We start from the raw sequence: 22697 nt of genomic DNA on the forward strand, positions 1-22697 counted from the left end.
AAATTGTGTTTATGCTTCTACTAATCCTTATTTAAGTGGTTTCCTTTGCACTGTTAGATTGTTTATATAAAGTTTAATCAGATTGTGCAGCTCCACATGTTATTCATCGATGAAATTCGACGGATAGAGGATCTTTTTCGTTATACTGTAAAAAAATAGCTCAAAAATAGCTTTAAAAATATACTAGACCCGATTGTACTATTTATCCAAAACACATTTACAATTTCTGTGTATATTCAGTTTATTTTTCCACTCAATTGTGTAAGACCGTTTTCTAAAGATTGATTTCCAGGATTGAATCCCGGCATCAATCATGCATGCTGAGATTGGAAAAAATAGGATTTCGAACGATCTTGAAAACAGGGATGATTTCAAAGCATGTTTGATTGAATCTCAGAGTGAAAGGATGCTCTTGGAACACTGTTTTGGCATAAAAAATGTATTTCGGCCACACCTTCCGAGCCCACAGTCTGACCTGGCCTATTTTCAATAGAAATCAATGCGACAGGATACCTCGTCGAATGCAACCTGTTGCAAACACCCACGCACACAAAGACATCACCTCAATTCGTCAAACTGAGTTCATCGATATGTAACACTATGGGTCTTCGAGACTTCTATAAAAAGTTTGTTTTTGGAGCGAACATTTAGCCTTCACGTATACTTAGTATACAAAAAAGGCAGAAAGAAGGAAGAAGGTAGAGGGAACAAGAAAGAAGGAATAAGGAATAAGGAGAAGAAAGAAGGGAGAAGGAAAAAGGAAGTATAAAGTAGGAAAGAAGCCAGAAGGAAGACAGAAGATCTAAGAAGAAAGAGGAAGAAGGAAAAAGAAATACGAAAGAAAATAGAAGGAATAAAAGAGAAGAAAGAAGGAAGAAGAAGAAGAAGAAGGAATAATAAGAAGAAGAAAATTAAAGAAGAATGAAAAAGTAAGCAAAAGAAGAAGGAATAAATAAGTAAAAAGAAATAAGTAAGAAGCAAGAAAAATGAAGGAAGAAGAAAAGAAGAGGAGGAAGGACGAAAGAAGAAGGAAAAAAGGAAGGAAGATGAAAAATAGAGTATGGAGAAGGTCGAACATGGAAGGGGAAAGGAGAAGAGAAAAAAGAAGTAAGAAAGGGCAGAAGAAAAAAAGGATGATGAAAAAAGAAGAAAAAGGACAAAAGGGAAAAAGGAGAAAGAAAGAAAGAAGAAAGAAGAACTAAGTAAAAGAGGGCAAAAAAAAGGATGAAAAAATAAGGAAAATGGAAAGATGGAATCCAAGTACATTTATTATCGGTGGCGACCTTAACGTGAACCATCAAGCCAAGTCATCAAGCACCAACCACCTACGCAGTCAAAACGGAATATTTCAGCAAAAAATGGAAAAGGCCGATATATCCTTACCTGATTGATTGACACAATCACAAAGGATTTAATCTGTCTGCGACATATTTAACACAGTTCCAACCTGCTTGAATTGAAGTCTGAGTGTAATCGTATATCAAATTCATCCAGTTTAGAAAGCTGTACCTCACGATTAAATTATTTTTTAACAAGATCATGCCGGACCATTTTGAAAGGAGACGAAGGTATTAGGAACCAAACCATGGTCAATTCCACCAAGCTGAAAACTCCGATACCTCAACACAGTCTTGGACAAAGCAACTTCAGTTAATAAGATACTGCTATCAATGAACATGCAGCCAACCTTAATCTAAATTTAAATATTGGAAGTGATGTGCGCTTGTTTTACCCACGCCGCCGATCAAAATTTGATTACACCGACGACTTATTTCAAATTAATAAAAATTGATCTTCAATCAAGTCAAGAATCCAAAATTTCAAAAATTTCGAAATGATTTTAATAAATTTCTCTGTATTTTCGGGAAGAAATAGATTGTCGTAAATTCGAAACCACTGTTAACCTTACGGGAATTGCGTAGTCCCATCGCTCTTGTGAACGACAAGTAGTGATTATTTCGAAGGTGTTGTACTTTTTACAACGGTGTGAGTCCCGGAAGGTTCAGTCTGCGGCGGCGGCGTGGCGACATACATAAATGCGACAGTAGAGTGATTCAAATTTTGACTTTTTTGCCCCCCGATGCTTGAATGATTGCATTTGCCATTTAAATAATCCTCCTAAATTTTAAAATAATTTGGATATAATTTGGTTGAGCACACATCATTTAAAGTTTGTATGGAAATTACTGTGAAAACCGACTCTTATGTGAAATATGTACCGTTCCGTGGGGTGGCTCATGCACTATTTATCTATAATCAACGCATTGAATACATAGCTGGAAAGCAGTTGTAGTTGCGAAGAAATTTGTCGTTTGAAGGCAAAGTTATGAAGAAATCAAAAATGCTCATTATTGATATTGTTGTTATTCTTTTACGTGTTAAATAGAATTTCCCACTATTCAGTATTCCCTTAATAACATTTCATGGAAGCATCAAATCGTTTCGTAACAAATACGACCTGTTTCCTGTTAAAATTTTCTAAGTTGCTATGTTGCCTATGTTGTACTTATATGCTTTTAGAGCTTGATGGGAAGCGTTGGGGAACGGTTTTGCAAAAAAAATACTGTTTTCATAGTAATTTTCATACAAACTTCAAACTGCGCGTGCTCACTCAAATTAGATCCAAATTAGCTAAAAATTTAGGAGGATTATTAAAATGGCAAATGCAATCGTTTAAGCATCGGGGGGCAAAAAAGTCAAAATTTGAATCACTCTAATGCGACAGACTCAACTCGAACAACATGGAAAGAACTGACGGCGCCAGACTACTGGCAATGGTTAGGCACCATCAATTTTGGCGTAATCGGTCGATTGGTAATTCGGTTTCATCAGTAAGCTCTAAAATTGGAGGGGTTAATCAGTTGAGTGATGAATCTTTTGAAATGTTGTCAGTCAGCTACAAATAATACGAAATTTTATTTGCTTTTTATCGTCTTCAAATTCTTTAGTAACTTATTGGAAAAGTATCTAGAAGTTCTTCGAAATGTTTCTCGAAAAATTTCCGATTCCGGCAATTCATGAGATATCCGAAGAAGTATGGTGTAATGATGGATCAAATGTAATACCGTAATTCCAGAGTCAAGATAGAGTAAAATAAAACCCTGTTGTGACTTTGGTATTCATATGCCAAGAAAAACACCCAACATATCGAGATTCATCGATTTCTCAGCAATTCTCAGCAATTCCTTGGGTATTTCTCCAAGAGTTTCTTCGGAAAATCATCTAGAAACTTCTTCAAGCACTCCTTCGAAAGTTCTCCAGTAGCTCTTTCTAATTTGTTTTTTTTTCCAAAAATTCCTCCTGTCGTTTCTCCAGGAATTTCTTCAGAGTTCTTGTCAGAAATTCGATCAGAACTTCCTCCACAAATTCCTTCCAATATTTATCAAGGAAAACTTTACTAGTTCCGGGATTTTTCGGCTATGCAGTCGCTTTAGTAATGCAAACTGAAGTTTGTTTCTTTGTACGACGTTTCAATGGGCTATGCCATCTTTTTCAAAGGTTAGAAGGGAACGTTTTTCGTCTGGTGATTTGTTTTTAACATTCAGAATCGTCAGAACAATATAGTTTTTCATCAATTTATCTAAAAGCGCCATCAAAAGTGAGTGGTGAATCACTACTCTAGTCTTTCTGCACTATATATACAAAATGACTGTTGAAGCGAAATAGTGTAGGATTTCTTAAGGGAAGTTTCTCAATAGATTTCTTTGAAAATTTCTTTGAAAATTTATTCAGAAACTCCTTCAGGATTTTTTTGCCTTTAAATTTCTTGCGGAAATATTTCAGCAAATTCTTTCGGAAAATTGATTTAGAAACACCAACAGATAATCTTTTATTATTTTCTACGTCAATTGATTCAGGAATTATTTCCGATTTTTTAAAAACTTCTCCGGAAATTTCTCTGAACTTCTTCGGAAATTCATTTAGCAATTCTTTCAGAAATTCCTAAAACGAATTTCATTCACTTATCCCCTTGAAATTTATTCAGTAATTTCTTGAGAAACTCTAGAAATAAATCCTGAGATTTTTTTCAAAATTTCCACCAGAATTTTTTTTCGGAAGTTCCCTTAGAAATTCCTAAATTACTTTAGAGAATACACCAGAAACTCTTCCAGAACTTCTATCAAAAATTCCTTTGACAGTTCTTCCAAAAATTCATATAAGTAATCTTTCGATTTTTTTTAGATATTCCTGTAAAAATTCCTTCAGCACTCCAACAGAAATTCCTTCTTGAGTTCTTTCCGAAATTGCTTTGTGAAGTTTTTCTGGAACTCCTTCGGCAATTCTTTGGGAATTGCATAAAAAAACTCTTTAAATCTTCAATATATTTCCGAAAGTGTTCCTGAAAGAATTTTCAACCAAATTCCCAAATAAATTCTGGCATAAATTTTCTAGAAAACAAATAAAAGAAATTTTGTATGGTTTAGCTTAAGAAATTTCCGCAGTATTTCCTGGAGAATCTTTCGAAAGGATTATTAAAAAAATTATATTAAAAAAAATATATTATTACTGAATGACTTCCCGAAGGAATCCCTTGAGCAATGTTTAAACGATTTCATTGCTGGATTTTCCAGAATATACCTCATGTTTTTCTCATAACGATCAAACTACCGCTAAAATATTTCGGTCTACATTGATGTAAGAAGTACACAGTACGCTATCCGTGCTACATGTCGGAATTAAGAAAAATGATCCCTAAGAAAGTTAATTTTCTGGTAAGATAATTATTTCAAGCTTTTAGTGAAATGTATACACTTGTCATAAGACGAGTTTGTACAATCCCATTTAATTTCACCACTTAAATGTACCTTGACAGATACGTATTTCGGCCTCAACAGTAAGGTCGTATCTGTCAAGGTACAATTAAGTGGTGGAATTAAATGGGATTGTACAAACTCGTCTTATGACAAGTGAATTTTCTATTGTATCTATTGTTTAAAACCAGATTAATCCACCTAGCGGTGATGATGCCTTTCTCGTGCAATGTAAAATGTATTGAAAAAATCACGTAAGAAAGGTAAAAAAAAGCAATTTTGGGGAATAGATCGCTTCTTCTCTATTATTTTGCATGTTTTTGCATTAATTACTATGTATGCATTGCCACCATTCTCTGACAAAATGTGGTTTTTTTCGGGTAATGTTAAGTTCCAAAAAGTGTGTCTACAAGCAAAGGCAAAAACATTTAAGGAAAAATAATAACAAAATGGATTGTAGATGAAGCCCATGACGACAAAATATATTTTTTAAGATTTTTTCTTCAATATACATTCATCGAAATAAGCTGCACGTTCAGTTTTATTGTGAAAGGTAGCAAAGAAGAAGTTTTAGATCTCAGCCGGTGAACTTTCGATTTATATTAAAATTTTAAGAACATGCAGGCCCCAAGTTTTATCAACATCTTGAATTTGGAGCTTGAGGCCTTGTGCGGCCAGTTTGGGTTTGATGTCAATCAGTGTTTCCGGCTCAGGTAATTCTTAACAACTTTCCAACAAAATTTTCTTTGAAAAATGCGAGTCTCAAATCATCGAGTGGCTGGCGTTGGTGTCAGTAGCAGTTAAGTGAAATTTTCTCTGGATTCTGATTTCGTAAATGCGATTCTTCTCAGAACCATTATTTTACACAAGAAAAGGTTTTGCCGATACCAACAATAGAGCAAAATTTAATCGCAAAGCTACGGCAGAAAATTTCCGTCGATAGCAGAAATATAAGGACGCTGCAAGAATGTATTCGCATTGATGGCATCCATAGCGGTAAATTTTACGGGGAATCATCGAGTGGCTGACGTTGGCATCAGTAGAAGTGAAGTGCATTTTGTATTCGTAATTTCAAATTTGGTCATCCTGCTTTTAGGTACATGAAATGAGTCTTATCGGAAATTAATCGATTGTGGTTTGGACCGCATATACAAGAGAAAGCTAAATAAATTAATTCTCAACAAATTACAAAAAACTGCAAATAATTCCTGATGTCTAGTGAAAAACACACATTTGCATTCTCCAACAAGGCCGATACGAATATTAAAAAAAATATATGCCTCACAACCACCCCCCTTACAGATTTGTTTACCCAAAAATTATATTTTGAGGGAAAAACAAAAAAAAATCGGGAAATTTTCTTTAACAAGCTCGATGTGTTTATTGATTTTTGCATTTTAATATTTGTTTATGGCTTTTCGAAGACCAGAATAACTTTTGTTTATTTTTTAATAAACATTTGTAACGGCCTAATAATTGATACAGAAAAGCCACATAATACGCCTAATGGCTGCAGCTCAATCGCAACTCGCAGCCGCCTTGGATCAACGTCAGTAAACATATTCAGACTCACTTGTCATAAGACGAGTTTGTACAATCCCATTGAATTCCACCACTTAATTGTATCTTGACAGATCGAGTCTCGAGTCGAGTCAAGTACGAGACACTGAAGACGGCCTTACTGTTGAGGTCGAAATACGTATCTGTCAAGATACAATTAAGTGGTGGAATTCAATGGGATTGTACAAACTCATCTTATGACAAGTGAAGACATTCCACTAAAAAGCTCAAAATAATTTTCTTAATATTCAGACTTTCAAAATTAAATCTAGACCAACATTTGATAAGGACGTAACAGCCATAATTTATTCCTTCTGATTCTTCGTCCACATATATAGCTATATATGTAGACGAAGAATCAGAAGGAATAAATTTTGGCTGTTACGCCCTTTTCAAATGTTGATCTAGAAATATTCTACTCTTTACGTAATCCTACGTACAATTGGTGGTCGTGTCTCAGATACAACCTCTTACTGATTCGTTTCCAACACTGTGAAAGCGTGTCATATATTTTCTGATAGATATTTAGATTAGACACATTTTGGATTTATCAATGTAGATTAACGATATTGAAGTGATAATTATTTTCAATTCACTTTCTTTAACGACATTATTTTGATGGCGTGAAGAGATCGAGCTTATTTGGAACGCACACTTGATTTCAATGGCAGAATATTGAAACAATTGTTACAAATATTCTGTTCCTGTCGTTTTACTTTCATTCACTTTTGTTCAGCTATGCAGAAGATATCGTATTAGTAATATGCAGAAGATATCGTATTAGTAATAAAACGCAAGTATAAGAAAACATTACTGACTAAGTATAATTATCATCAAACTTATTCATGCATTGTCTAACAATTATTTTGATCTCTCTTATGGGTTTTGCTTTTTTAAATTATATTTTATAGTACACGAGAAAGGTATCATTATTGCTCAGTAGATATATTTGTTTTTTTTTATATTATTATTATCGATTGATGCTATCCAGAGAACCAAAACTGATATTTACATGATAGTTTACCTAGTTTACAAAATGTTCCACAGCTGTCGAATAACGTTGGCCCTTCTACATTCGACTCGCGCCACTGTTAGTTTATGACACATATAGCGTTTAAAAAGAGGCAACTTATGCAACCAGCAACATATTCTGATTCCCTGCATTGATGATACTGGTTTTGTTGTTATGCTTCCCACATGCGGCAGTCTAGTTTGGCAGAACCGCTACTCCTACTCGGCTGTCTTATCGTTCACGTCGAACCTGTTATGTATATTTTATGGTTTTGATTTTTGTTTCAAGATGTGTCTGACTTTCTGGGTCTATTTTTGGCCTTAGGTTATATTAGTCAGTAGGTCAGTAAGCATTTGAACCGTTCGTTTGAGAAACTGCATATGGGACAGTTTTGGTCAAAATGAGATTTTTATAAATTCTGAATATCCGTCCAAACATGAGTATTCTGGCAAAAAATACGAAAAATAAATTTTTGTTCAGACATGTATCATTTTTTTGTCATTTGGTTGAGAAACTAAAGAAATTACATATGTACACGCACTTTGAACAGCACTTATGGAGTATTGCTTGCAGTTTTCCAACTGGAAGTGGCCCAGGGTGTTGAGTTTTGCCAAATTCTATTGAGCTGTATCGAAGAAATTGAAAGATGGAAACTGTGTAAAATTTATATATGCAGTTTCTCAAACAAATGATTCATTTATAAGATAGCAGGTGTTGAAATTGAAACATTTTGAAAATTATCTCGTATCAGCTGATTTAGAAAGAATGCTCATTCACCATCTTAGAAGTGTTGAAAATATTGCAAAATTTAAATTTATGATCTAGCCTTTCGAAATAGACAAATTTATTAGAAAATTAAAAAAAAAAGATTCCAATTGTTCTACAAACCTAAAGTTTATGAGAAAACTGACTAATAGAGTGGACGCGCATTCGAAAGTAAATATCACCTTATCTCAAAAGAATAAACCGACTTCTGAGGGGCATTCCAAAACTCCACCTTATTAACGAATAATTTTATGCGGGTCAACTTTCAAGGTAACAAAAGATTTATAGCATCGTTTATATTTTCATATTAAAAAATGCCATTTTCATTGACACATATAATGTGCAGACCCAGAACAGACGTATGCACACCAGCTGTGACGTTTGAAAACCAGTTGAACGAAGTTCAAACACTATTTTGAACGACCTCCACTGATCATGACCAGCTCGAAAACTCGTATATGTGCGAGTTTGATGCATCGCATCGCCTCGAAACAGAGAACGCCGTCTAACGGTGCGCGATCGGTGGTCTTCGTCAATGACTTGAGGGTCGATAATTGGATGAATTATTGAGACGCTCACGACAGCCCGTGGAGCCACCGCCTCCGTGATTGAGTCAGAGTTCTTTTCTTCAATGAGGGACGCGGATGCAACACTACCCGCTTAAAGTTCACATGTGGCAACAAGAGTGTTCGTAATATTTTTTTTTCTTCGTGCATGCCATTCTGGAGGTTGCATTTTGTTTCACAGGTGAGGTGATGATTGGTTTGTGTGCAATGTACTTAAATCGACTCATTTCACCATCCCATTACCATCAGTGTTTGAAATTCTCATAACAGAGGCGGACACTCGGAAAAAACTTTTAATGAGAAGCATTGATTGATTGGAAAACAATTTGCGTCAAAGGATGTGGCAATATTTCGTGTTTCCGTCCGAGAGGGGAAACACTTCAACAATAGAAGACTCAAGGAAATCTATTCGACTCGAAAACAAATAAATATTTATTTACCGCTCAGGCTGCAGTGGAAACCGGTTTCGTGACATTTGGCCACTCCATTCCTAGAGGTCATTGCCGAAAATAATTCTTGCTTAACTTTTCAAAAGGCCCTAAGTAACATTTTTTCATGAATTATTTTGAATAGCGCAATCAACAGAAAATATGAAAGCATTTGATTGCAGTACTCAAATTAATTAATGAAAAAATGTAACTTAGGTCCTTTTGAAAAGTTAAGCGAGAATTGATCAATGCTAGTCATTTGCATGCTTCCTCTCTGTGATGGTGGCAATGGTCGTGTTTTGACCCTACTGGCCGCCTACCCACGACACTAAATCAACTGACCGGTGACCACAACTCGTTCACAAGACATTTATGTAAAGCTCTTGTTTATTTGGTGAACGACAATCGCAGTAGACCATGCTTGCATATTAGCACCCCCCGCATTCCGCTGGGACCGCAAAACCTTGACGATGATGAATGATGGCTGATGGCAAAGGTTCGCTTGCATTAGCTGAGTCAAAGTTCCGTTGGTGTTGTGATGCCGTTCGGAAACCTGATCTGCAAACCTATTTTGGCGTTTAGTCGGAAATGAGTTTTGGAGAGTTGCAAAATGCACAGTCGGGTTTCGTAGTGTTCGGATTATAACTGAAAAAACTTGTTGTGGGAATATTACAATCACACACAATTTGGGTCATTCATTCATTAGTGCAACGAGCAGGAAAAAAAAGTTGGAACATGGAGGACATAAAATTTAAAAATCGGCTCCTTGCCGATGGTAAAATCAGCTGTAGGAGACCTACACTGCCGTCATACGCATATTTGTCCCATGTTTGCTGGGATTCCCTATATACATGGGACAGTTATGCGTATAACGGCAGTACAGCACACCACCGTTGAGCGAATTGTAAAATGCAAAGCTGTATTAGGTATTATTAACTGATTTATGATGAATCATTAATTTTCGGAAGGTGATCTATTATTATTATTAGTCATTAGACAAGCTTGTCCGATCTCGCTCAAGTTTTTTTTTTTCCTGGTCAAACTGTCAATCGTTAGCCTCGCACTCTAGATCGATTCTAATTCGAGCTTGATACCTTTCTCCACGGGCCTTCCTTAGCCGTGTGGTAAGACGCGCGGCTACAAAGCAAGACCATGCTGAGGGTGGCTGGGTTCGATTCCCGGTGTCGGTCTAGGCAATTTTCGGATTGGAAATTGTCTCGACTTCCCTGGGCATAAAAGTATCATCGTGCTAGCCTCATGATATACAAATGCAAAAATGGTAACTTGGCTTAGAAACCTCGCAGTTAATAACTGTGGAAGTGCTTAATGAACACTAAGCTGCGAGGCGGCTCTGTCCCAGTGTGGGGATGTAATGTCAATAAGAAGAAGAAGAAGAACCTTTCTTCAGAACTCATGAATACGTTGCATTAGGAGTATTAGGACAATTTTCCAACTCTCCTAGTCAAACTGACCGACTCTCAGTGTATACAAACACAGCAGACACCAGGACCAGGACGAATTGATTAGTAAGGAAATCTTGCAAATATGTTCATCCTTTCGTGAGATATGGAAATGTGCCTCAAACGAAATGTGAACTCATTTTATATAAGAGACCCGGCAGACGTTGTCCTGCATAGTAGGCGAAAATGCGCCCATGCAAAGTTTCCATACAATTATTAATTTTAGTTTTTCACAATTTACTCAACCTTTCCCGTGGTTTTCGAATGAGGAAATATCATATAAACCGTCGGAAACTATAACGAATGTAACTGCTAAAAGAATGAAGAAAATCCATTCAGCCGTATTTGTGTTATGCGGATACGAACACAGACCATTTCATTTTTATTATATAGAAGAAGATAAAAACATGACAAATATAAAGCTTCAGAATCTTTGGTCTGCATATACATAATATACATAAGCAACCTTTAGCTTTATAATTCCATATATTGCCGCTGAGACTACCGTCCCCACGAATCTATGATTAGGAAATGAGAACCAAATTTCAAACTTTAATTTTAGATTTTTAGACTCATATTTAGATTTTAGCTTTTATTATGAGAATGAATGGTTTTAGATATCCTTCGACTTTTCAAACACTTGGTGCACCATCCATACTTTCAAGGAAAAGACACCAATCGGATTCTCTGCGTTTTCTACTTTGTTTTACTGGTGAAAGATTGTGATTTAAATGATAGAAGAATCGACAGTATTCTAATTGGTCTCATAAATAAACGCGCTCGATTTATTTTTCTTTTCAATAATAATAATCTCAGCCACTGTTCCGAATTGCAATCCATTGTCACGAAATTAAGGATAAGCCTCCCGGAATCCAAAACTAAATGCACTCGTGATTTCAAGGGCACCTCATTCAAAACGGGAGCCACGCCGCACAACTGTAATTTTATGATTCCAAGCATTCTGCGACGCAGCAAAGCTGGAATAATAAAAATGACAGTGCGCCGGTCCGAAAATCGGCGGTGGCGGCGTTTGCCAGAATTTTGGTTGGAGGCGACGTTTTCTGAGTCACTCCGAAAGCCATTTTAGCCGGCGGCATAGGACGCATGAAGCCGTGGAGATTCTCTTACGTTCGTTTATTTTCGAAACATAAACGGGAGAATATCTTGAATTTCTTCGGAAAAAATTGATGAACTCCTCCCGAAAATTCTCTGAGCTTCTCCAAAATATTATTTTGAAAATAATTTTGGATTTTCCATGGCAACTAAATTGAAGTTTTGAAAATTGTTATATTCCAAGAAGTACGAAGCACCTTCTTTCCCCGCGAAAATATCCACAAGGCCACATGGAGATCACTTAATAAAGAAACGGAAAACCAAATCGACCACGTTCTAATCGACGGTAAATTCTTCTCCGACATCATGAACGTCCTTACGCAGTGCGAATATTGAATCCGACCACTACCTCGTTGCAGTATGCCTGCGCTCAAAACTCGACGGTGTACAACAAGCGTCGAAGTCGAACGCCGCGGCTTAACATTGGGCGACTACAAGACAGTCTACCGTCTAGCCCAAGAATACGCGCAGCAGGTGGAAGTGGCACTCCCAACGGAAGAGCAGCTAGGCGCAGCGTCTCTTGAAGATGGCTGGAGAGATATTCGATCTGCCATTGGTAGCGCCGCAACCGATGCACTTGGAACGGTGCCCCCGGCTCAGAGAAACGACTTGTATCAATGTGAATGTGAGCAGTTAGTGGAAGAGAAGAATGCAGCATGGGCGAGATTGCTGTAACACCGCACGAGGGCGAACGAGGCACGATATAAACAGGCGCGGAACAGACAAAACTCGATTTTCCGGAAGAAGCTTTTTCCAGCACGAAGCCAGCAGGAAGATCGAGACCGTGAAGAGACGGAGCAACTGTACCGCGCTAATAACGCACGAAAGTTCTATGAGAAGTTAAACCGTTCACGTAAGGGCCACAGCCTGACATATGTGTAAGAACATAAACGGGAACCTTCTTACGAACGAGCGTGGGGTGATCCAAAGGTGGCGGCAGCACTACGATGAACACCTGAATGGCGATGTGGCAGACGAAGATGGCGGTATGGTGATGGACCTGGGAGAACGCGCGCAGGACATAATTTTACCGGCTCCGGATTTCCAGGAAATCCAGGAGGAGATTGGCAGGCTGAAGAACAACAAAGCCCCTGGGGTTGACCAACTACCTGACCAACTAACTAGCGCTGCACTGGGTCATTACCAAGTTTTGGGAGGAGAAATTTTTACCGCAGGAGTGGATGGAAGGTGTCGTGTGTCCGTCCCATCTACAAACAGGGCGATAAGCTAGATTGTAGCAACTACCGCGCAATCACATTGCTGAACTCTCCCAAATTTTATGCCGTCGACTAGCACCAATTGCAAGGGAGCTCGTGGGGCAGTACCAGGCGGGTTTTATGGGCGAACGCTCCACCACAGACCAGGTGTTCGTCATTCGCCAAGTACTGCAGAAATGCCGCGAATACAACGTGCCCACATATCATCTATTCATCGACTTCAAATCAGCATATGATTCAATCGATCGGGACCAGCTATGGCAGCTAATGCACGAACATTTCCGGATAAACCGATACGGTTGGTCAAGGCGACGATGGATCAAGTGATGTGCGTAGTTCAAGTTTCCAGGGCATTCTCAAGTCCCTTCAAAACACGCAGAGGGTTACGGCAAGGTGTAGTCTTTCGTGTCTGCTATTCAACATCGTTTTGGGAGGGGTAGTACGAAGAGCAGGGATTAACACGAGTTGTACAATTTTCAATAAGTCCATTCAGCTATTTGGCTTCGCCGACGACATAGATATTATGGCACTTAACTTTGAGAAGATGGAGGAAGCCTACATCAGACTGAAGAGGGAAGCTAAGCGGATCGGACTAGTCATCAACACGTCGAAGACGAAGTACATGATAGGAAGAGGTTCAAGAGAAGACAATGTGAGCCACCCACCGCGAGTTTGCGTACTTTTGTGTACTTGAAAATGATACCAGCAGAGAAATTCGGAGACGCATAATGGCTGGAAATCGTACGTACTTTGTACTCCACAAGATGCTGTGATCGAATAGAGTTCGCCACAGTACCAAACTGACAATCTACAAAACGCTCATTAGGGGCCATCCAGTACGTCACGCTCCTAGGGGGAGGGGGGGGGTTTCAACAGCGTGACGACTCATACAAAAATTTTAGAGATTTCATACAAAAGTGTGACAAAGGGGAGGGGGTCGAAAATCGCCAATTTTGGCGTGACGTACTTATGGATGTTCCCTTAGACCGGTAGTCCTCTACGAATACGAGACCTGGACGATGCTCGTGGAAGACCAACGCGTACTTGGAGTTTTCGAAAGGAAAGTGCTGCGTATCATCTATGGTGGGGTGCAGATAGCGGACGGTACGTGGAGGAGGCGAATGAACCACGAGTTGCATCAGCTGCTGGGAGAACCATCCATCGTTCACACCGCGGAAATCGGACGGATGCGGTGGGCCGGGCACGAAGCCAGAATGTCGGACAGTAACCCGGTGAAAATGGTTCTCGACAACGATCCGATGGGCACCAGAAAGCTACGTACGCAGCGGACAAGGTGGATCGATCTGGTAAAAGATGACTTGCGGACTCTCCGTAGACTGCGTGGATGGCGACGGGTAGCCATGGACCGAATCGAATGGAGAAGACTCTTATATACCGCACAGGCTACTTCGGCCATAGTCTGAATAAATAATAATAATAATATATTCCAAGAAAAATTGTTTGGTATTTCTGTGGGAAGTTCTCTAGAATGAAAAATGTTTGGAAAATCCATGGAAAGTTTCTGTTAAGTACTCTTCGAAATTTACACAAAAAAATCTTCAGATTTTCCGGGGGAGATTGTTCAAAATGTGGACATCAACAAAAAAATGATTTCAACGGCAAATTGTTCGAAATTTTCATAAGAAATTCATTGGAATTGGCACAAGATTTTTTTATACTTTTGTATTCGGTATTTCAGCGAAAAAAAATCGGGTTTTTAAGGAATTTCTTTGGATTAATAATTTCCATAAAAAATTATTTGGAAGTTCAATGGAAAATTCGAGTCGAGTCGAGTCAAGTACGAGACACTGAAGACGACTTCACTGTTGAGGTCGAAATACGTATCTGTCAAGGTACAATTAAGTGGTGGAATTAAATCACAGTTCGAACAAAACCTGTAAATCACTATTCAAGTCGATGTAACAAATTGACCTCCGTGTTTAACAACATAAAGTTATAGGTTGATTTAAATTTACATGTGCTGTAATTTCATGGTTCATATTTTTAATGGAAAATAAAAAACAAATAGAGCCAACATAGAGAATCAAACTTCGGTCCGCAGAGTGAGAGGCAATTTCGTTAGCCAATCGAATAGGTATTTCAACTTCTTGAAAGCGAGCCGATCCAGGTATAACAGGTTAAGCATTCTGGTGATTCAGTTACTCTTCATTAGACTAAACGGGAGCTTTAATTTACATGACACGGAATCTTTTTCGTGACCGAACTGTGGTAGATTGAGTTTGATGAAAGCATCACAGATTTCTCGTCGGAAGGAGCAAAATACTTATGGGCCAAACACAATGGATACGTTTGCGTGCGTTTCGACAGTTTTCCCATGGCAAAACTGTCAAAACGCACGCAAACGTATCCATTCTGCTCAGCTCTTTAGTGTTTCAGCGATGAAATGCAGCATCATAAAGCCTGCTTTGTTTTCATATGCGAAGATATCCATTTTGGTTGATGCTTATATGAATAAAATTGGTGCCAGCTGCGTTTTGCATGTAATGCAGTAAAGTTTGTTTCGATTTGTTTCGACAGCCACGTGCTCGCTAACCAAGATTTCCGATAGAATCTGTAAAATTAAGATATTTTTAATTTAAATTTCAATAATTTTATCATTTACATTACACAAACTTAAAATTATGATCTGGTACACATTCTGTTTACGAACTTTACATAAAATTATGAATTCCGTCGTGGCTAATTTTCACAATATTTTACTGTGTGGGATTGTACAAACTCGTCTTATGACAAGTGAAGACATTCCACTAAAAATCTCATAATAATTTTCTTTACAAAATGGAAAATTGTTTAAAAAAAAGAGGAAGGGTCGTTTGATCGAAAATCATTTGGCGAAAATCCATTTGGCAGAATAATACGTTAAGCCGAAATCATCAAGTCGATTTGCACTTGGCCGAAATGATTGTATTTAGCTAAAGTGACATAAAGCCGAATTGCTAATTTGGCCGAAAATGCACTCTTCCCTAACACGTCGTTTGGCTGAAATGGTCGTTTGACCGAAACAGTTATTTGGTTGTTATTAATGTTGATTACATCCACTCGTTTTACCATATATCATTTTCAACGAAATTACCTGTCTGTCAAACGATAAATTTTGGCTAAATAACCTTTTCGGCCGAATGACTTTTTCAGCCAGATGGCCAGTCGACCGAATGACATTTTCGGCCGTATGCACATTTCGGCTAAATAAAATTGTCAGTCAGATGGGTTTTTGGCCTAATTGTTTGTTCGGCCAAATGACATATTCGGCCAAACACTTTTCGGCCTTGTGGCTTTCGGCCTGTCGTTTAACCGAAAGATATTCGACAAAAATCAATTTATTCGAATGGTACTTGGTTAAATAACATGTTAGGCCGAATGTCATCTAACCAAATCCCATAAGGCTGAATTAAACGTTTGTCCGAAACGGTATTAGGTCGAAAACGGTTTGACCGAAAATGGCATTTGGCCGACAACGACAAACAGCCGAAATTGATTTTGAGCATTTTGGAACGGCCATCGTTAACCCTATTAAAAGAATGACTAGTCAATCAAAGTCCAGAATGGACTTCCAACATGCAAAAAGAGCTATTTGGTCCGAAATTTTCTTTCTACATAACAACCATTAAAGCCAAACGACATTTTCTGCCAAACGAATAAACTTTTTTTTTGGTAAAATGACCGAATGCAGCCGAAGGACACTTTCAGTCGAATGCCCGTTTCGGCCACATGACCCTTTATGTCACTCGACCATTTCGGCTAATTCGGCCAACTGTTTTTTTTTCAGCCATAGGAACTGATCTACCAAATGACATTTTCGGCAAAATAATTTTAGACTAGATGGGCTTCAGCTAAATGATTTGTTTGGTCAAACGACATATTAGGCCAAACAACTATCAGCCTTAATAATAAACAATTTTAGCTATATAAGCTATAAAGGACTATGTTTGCTTAATTACTACAAGTTGGTCATACCTTGTGGATTGATATCTAACATTTGAAAAAGTTCTGGAAAAAAAATATAGTTAAATGTCAATGACATTTTACAACACTGCTCCATACCTATATAACGAATTGATGACTTTTTAAGTTTAAAATGTACAGTGGGTCCAAAAGTATTCGTCTAGCTGTATATTCTTTAGTAAAATGTAAAACTTAGGCGTGATAGAAGTGAAATCAAAAAACTTTCTTCTAAATTTGGTAGAAAACTTATCAACACATGATTATTATTCAAAAACAAATAGAAATTTCAATTACTTTTTCTGGTATGTAGAGAATATCTAAATTTCGTCAATTTCGCTCGCTCAAAAAGTATTCGTCTATTCAGAAAATAATCGAGTAAAACACTAATATAATAGTTTTATTTGCACTCTAGTGATGTCTAGCAACATTTTTGTCAATACTCAATGACAGATCAAATAATGTTTTTGTTTTGTTTGAATTTGACGCGGAAAATAGAAAGAAAAGTAAAAATATGAGTCCCAATGAAAAAAACTTATTCTACGCCTGCATAATTAGTGCAAGTTGACTTATAACTTTGCAAGAAATATGGGTAGATCAAGGGTAGCAAGAATTCAACCATTTAATTGGCAGACCGCATCGTGCTTTCGTGCTGTGCGGTTCTTTCTCTCTTTGCGGAAGGAAGTTTTTAATACTACCCGAAGCTATTTTAATTTCAACGGTGCTTCTTAGCGCTATTTCTACCCACTGATCCCGTTACGATCTTTGCAAGGACCCGTGCCTTCGTTTTACGTTGGACCCGTTTGCGGAAGTAAAATTCCGACAAGCGGTGGTAATCCTGCAGGGACACCGTTCTGGGAAAAACCTCTTAGAAGGTCACGTCTCCACGCTCAGCAATGAGCATTAATAAAAACAAGAGGAAGGAGTCTCTGAATTCTCCACTTCCTTCAAAGAAACAAGGTTTCAAGACCGTCCTGCCCAAGCGCGGAAAAAATAGAAGGAAGCTGGAGACTTCAGATATTCCTTCTAAATCTAACGTTGACATTATTTCTTCTCCCATCGAACTGAGCAATCAGTTCGATTTGATTAATAACGAATTTGAGGAAATCGAATCTACCTCTAGCCCAGGTGATTCGATTCATGCGAAGAAACATCGGATTCCGCCAATTGTGGTATCTGTTGCCGAGTTTTCTGGCTTTCGGAATGAAATCTTGAGTAACCTTCGGGGGATCAAGGTTTTATTTCAAATTGCTAGGAAGGGTGACTGCCGCGTTTTGCCGGGATCCTTTGACGATCGCAAACGTCTTCTCCAGTATTTAACTGAGAAGCGCCATAAATTCTTCACATACGACGACAAAACTGAGCGATTGTTCAAAGTCGTCTTGAAAGGTCTGCCCAGTGATGACAAATCACTGGATGAGATTAAAATTGAAATTTCTGAATTACTTGGATTTTCACCAGTCCAAGTAATTAAGATGAAAAAGAAATCCCACTCTGGTACTTCTAGAGGAATATTTCTCAAGAATTTTATTTAGTTCACTTCAACAAAAGTGAACTAAATAATATGAAAAGTTTGGAAAAGGCCTGAATTATGTCCCATGTCCGTGTTACATGGGAACATTTCCAGAGCCTGGGGGAAATTTCCAAATCCCACTCAGTGCCGTAAGTGCCAGAAGTGGGGTCATGGAACCAAACATTGTCACATGGATGCTAAATGCATGATTTGTGGTGGAACCTCTCACGCCAAGGACGCATGTCCTGTGAGAGAAGATTCCAATAAATTTAAGTGCGCAAATTGTGGGGGCAATTATAAATCCAATTTCTGGGAATGCCCTTCACGCAAAAAAGTTTTGAATTCCCGTGCAAAATTGATGACGGAAAATTCGACGGGTAGAAATTTCTCAAACGCTCAAATTTCGAAACCAGTTACCGGTCGAGCAATTCATACCCACCACAATTCACAAACAAATTTTGCCGCTCGTCAACGGGTAGCAAGCACTTCAGTAAATTCAATTTTTCCAATGTACCTACGTATGCAAACATCGCTGCTGGTAGACAAAATTTCTCTTCTCAAAATGAGGTTTATACCCATGTCCCAACGGAAAATAACGGTCATGTTGCCGATTCAGGTAGCATGACTGCTTCCGATTTTGATTTTTTAACTGAACAATTGCATCACATGATTGATGCAATGTTCAAAGCAAATACCATACCAGAAGCTGTTCAGGTTGGTATAAAGTACACACAAAAAATTGTTATCGGACTCCGTTTCAATGGATCCAAATAATTGTGTGAAAGTTCTAAATTGGAATGCCCGCTCTCTAAAGGGTAAGGAAGATGAATTATTCAACTTCCTAACAGTTCATAATGTGCATATTGCCATTATAACAGAAACGTATTTAAAACCAGGACTCTCCATTAAAGAGATCCAAATTATTTTATCTACAGAAATGATCGTCTTGACAGCGCCTGTGGTGGGGTCGCCATTGTCATTAATAGACGTATCAAACATAAATTATTTTCTTCGTTCGAAACCAAAGTTTTTGAAACCTTGGGAGTTTCTGTTGAAACAAATTTTGGAAAATTTTCCTTCATTGCAGCTTACTTGCCTTTTCAATGCAATGGGCAGCAGAAGAATTTGTTGAAAGCTGATCTTCAAATTCTGACTCGCAACAAATCTAAATTCTTCGTAATTGGTGACTTCAATGCCAAACACCGTTCATGGAATAATGCTCAAAGCAATTCCAATGGTAAAATTTTATTTGAAGATTGTTCTGCGGGATATTATACTATTCAATATCCCAATGGCCCTACTTGTTTTTCTTCCAGTCGAAATCCTTCTACAATTGATTTAGTTTTAACGGATTCAAGTCAGCTGTGTGGCCAATTGGTAACTCATGCTGACTTTGACTCTGATCACCTTCCTGTGACATTTGAAATCTCACAAGAAGCCATTTATAATCCAATCAGCTCTACTTTTAATTATCATAGAGCTGATTGGGATTTCTCTAAAACGTATATCGATAGGAATTTTGATGTTGATATTCCTCTCGATACCAAAAGTGATATTGACAATGCACACGTATCTTTGACAAATTTAATTGTCGAAGCCATAGGCATTACAATTCCTAAATGTGAAATTAAATTCAGCTCCATTATTAATGACGACGATTTTCAGCTACTGATCCGTCTTAAAAATGTGAGGCAGAAGGCAATACCAAAGAACTCGCGATCCCGCGTTGAAAGTTATTTGGCGAGATTTGCAAAATGAAATTAAAAACGTTTCGCTATTCTGAGAAATACCAACTTTGAGAATAATGTCTCGAGGCTGGATCCCAGTTCGAAACCCTTTTGTAAATTAACGAAAATTCTTAAAAAACCCCAAAAGCCAATTCCAGCGCTTAAAGAGGAGAATAAAATTTTATAACAAATGGCGAAAAGGCTCAAAAACTTGCTCAGCAGTTCAAGAGTGCCCATAATTTTAGTCTAGGTCTCACTAGTCCAATTGAGGTTCAGGTTACACGAAGCTTCGAAGACATTCTCAACCAAGATAATGTTTTTGACCCTTCGTTGGGAACTAATTTGGATGAAGTGAGATCGATTACTAGAAAATTTAAAAATATGAAAGCCCCAGGTGATGATGGTATTTTCTACATACTTATCTCAAAAACTTCCTGAGAGCTCTTTATCCTTTTTGGTTAATTTATTTAACAAATGTTTTCAATTGGCATACTTCCCAGATAAATGGAAAAACGCCAAAGTTGTTCCAATTTTGAAGCCGGACAAAAATCCAGCTGAGGCTTCTAGTTATCGCCCAATCAGTTTGCTTTCTTCAATAAGCAAACTGTTTGAAAAGATTATTTTAAATAGAATGATGGTTCATATTAATGACAATTCTATTTTTGCTGATGAGCAATTTGGTTTTCGCCATGGGCATTCAACCACTCATCAGTTATTAAGAGTTACGAACTTAATTCGGCTCAACAAATCTGAAGGATATTCGACTGGAGTTGCTCTTCTTGATATAGAGAAAGCATTTGATAGTGTTTGGCATGAAGGTTTGATTGTAAAATTGATGAATTTTAATTTTCCTCTGTACATTATTAAACTGATCCAAAATTATTTATCAGATCGCTCACTGCAGGTAAACTATCAGAATTCCAAATCTGATAGATTACCTGTTAGAGCTGGTGTTCCCCAAGGCAGCATACTGGGGCCCATTTTGTATAACATTTTTACTTCTGACTTACCTGATTTACCACCAGGGTGTCAAAAATCTTTGTTTGCAGATGACACAGGTCTCTCAGCCAAAGGGCGAAGCCTTCGTGTCATTTGTAGTAGATTGCAAAAAAGTTTGGATATTTTCTCCACTTACTTGCAAAAATGGAAAATTTCCCCGAATGCTTCCAAAACTCAGCTTATAATTTTCCCACATAAGCCGAGAGCTTCTTATTTGAAACCTTCTAGCAGACATATTGTCACTATGAATGGGGTTCCAATTAATTGGTCTAGCAAAGCTAAATATTTAGGACTTCTGCTAGATCAAAAATTAACTTTAAAAATCACATTGAAGGTATTCAAGCCAAATGTAACAAATATATTAAGTGTCTATATCCACTTATAAACAGAAAATCAAAACTTTGTCTTAAGAACAAACTTTTGATTTACAAACAAATTTTAGACCTGCCATGTTGTATGCTGTGCCAATATGGACTAGTTGCTGCAATACCAGAAAGAAGGCACTTCAGAGGATTCAAAATAAAATTTTGAAAATGATTCTGTAGTTACCTCCGTGGTATAGTACCAATGAACTTCATAGAATTTCTAATATTGAGACATTGCAACAAATGTCCAACAAAATAATTTCAATTTTAGATAAAAATCGTTGCAATCTTCTATTGCAACGATAAGCCCTTGTACCCTTAGTATAAATTAGGTTAAGTTTAGTTTAAGTAGAAATCATTGTAATTCCTACATGGTTTAATTCAACCAGAGGAAATATCTTAATTGCCAAAGGCAATTGAAATGTATTAATAATAACATAGCAAATAAGGATGATAGTGTTAAGAAAACACGGAACACCTAGTCTAAGAGATGAATGCATGTATTAGATAATTAGCAAATGAAATTAGTAAAAAAAAAAAAAAAAAAAAAAACCATTTAATTGGTGATTGATCGCATCAGCGCCACAAAAATCTATCAAAACAAGAAACAGAGTGGTCATCAGCGAAGGTAAACTGATAACGATGAGCGATTTATTGCGCGGAAAATAAAAAAAATCCTTAAAAACGAGTTCATCCTTATAGGCAAGAGAGTTGGAGAGAAGAAGTGCTCAAATATGAATCAATACGAGCAGAAATACCTATGAAAAGTATGGGTATAATGGGCGAGTATCACGGAAGAAAATTCAAGTGAGCCATCAAATTATCAAAAACAGCTCGATTTCAGCTAAAAATATCGCTGGAAGAAGGATGACTTTCGGAATCAAGTCATGTTATCTGACGAAAGCAAGTACAGCATATTTGGATCAAATGGCCGATGTATGGTATGGCGGAAAATGAATATTGAGATACAGCCGCAGAATCTCTTTTGAGCAGTGAAGCATGGTGGGGGCTCCGTCATGGTCTTTGAGGTGCTTGAGCGCAACCGGTACGGGAAAATTTCACATTATTGAAGGAATTATGTATCACAAAATGTTCATCCGCATTTTGAAAGAAAAATTGAACGCCAGTGCTGAGAAATTGGGCTTACAGGGAACAAACATCTTACAGGGTGATAATTACCTCAAGCGCACAGCCCAAAGTACTAAGCTGTAGCTACTCTATAATACCCAAATCAACTCAAAACGCCTCTTCAGAGGCCAGA

General features: G+C 37.6%; 1 protein-coding gene across 1 annotated transcript in view; it reads right to left on the reverse strand.

Annotated features, from left to right (window-relative positions):
- LOC134218266 (uncharacterized) overlaps positions 1-22697 on the reverse strand; it is an 87383-nt gene that overhangs the window by 63539 nt on the left and 1147 nt on the right. The window lies entirely within an intron of this gene.

Source organism: Armigeres subalbatus, chromosome 2, assembly GCF_024139115.2.
Source record: "Armigeres subalbatus isolate Guangzhou_Male chromosome 2, GZ_Asu_2, whole genome shotgun sequence".
Taxonomy (NCBI): domain Eukaryota; kingdom Metazoa; phylum Arthropoda; class Insecta; order Diptera; family Culicidae; genus Armigeres; species Armigeres subalbatus.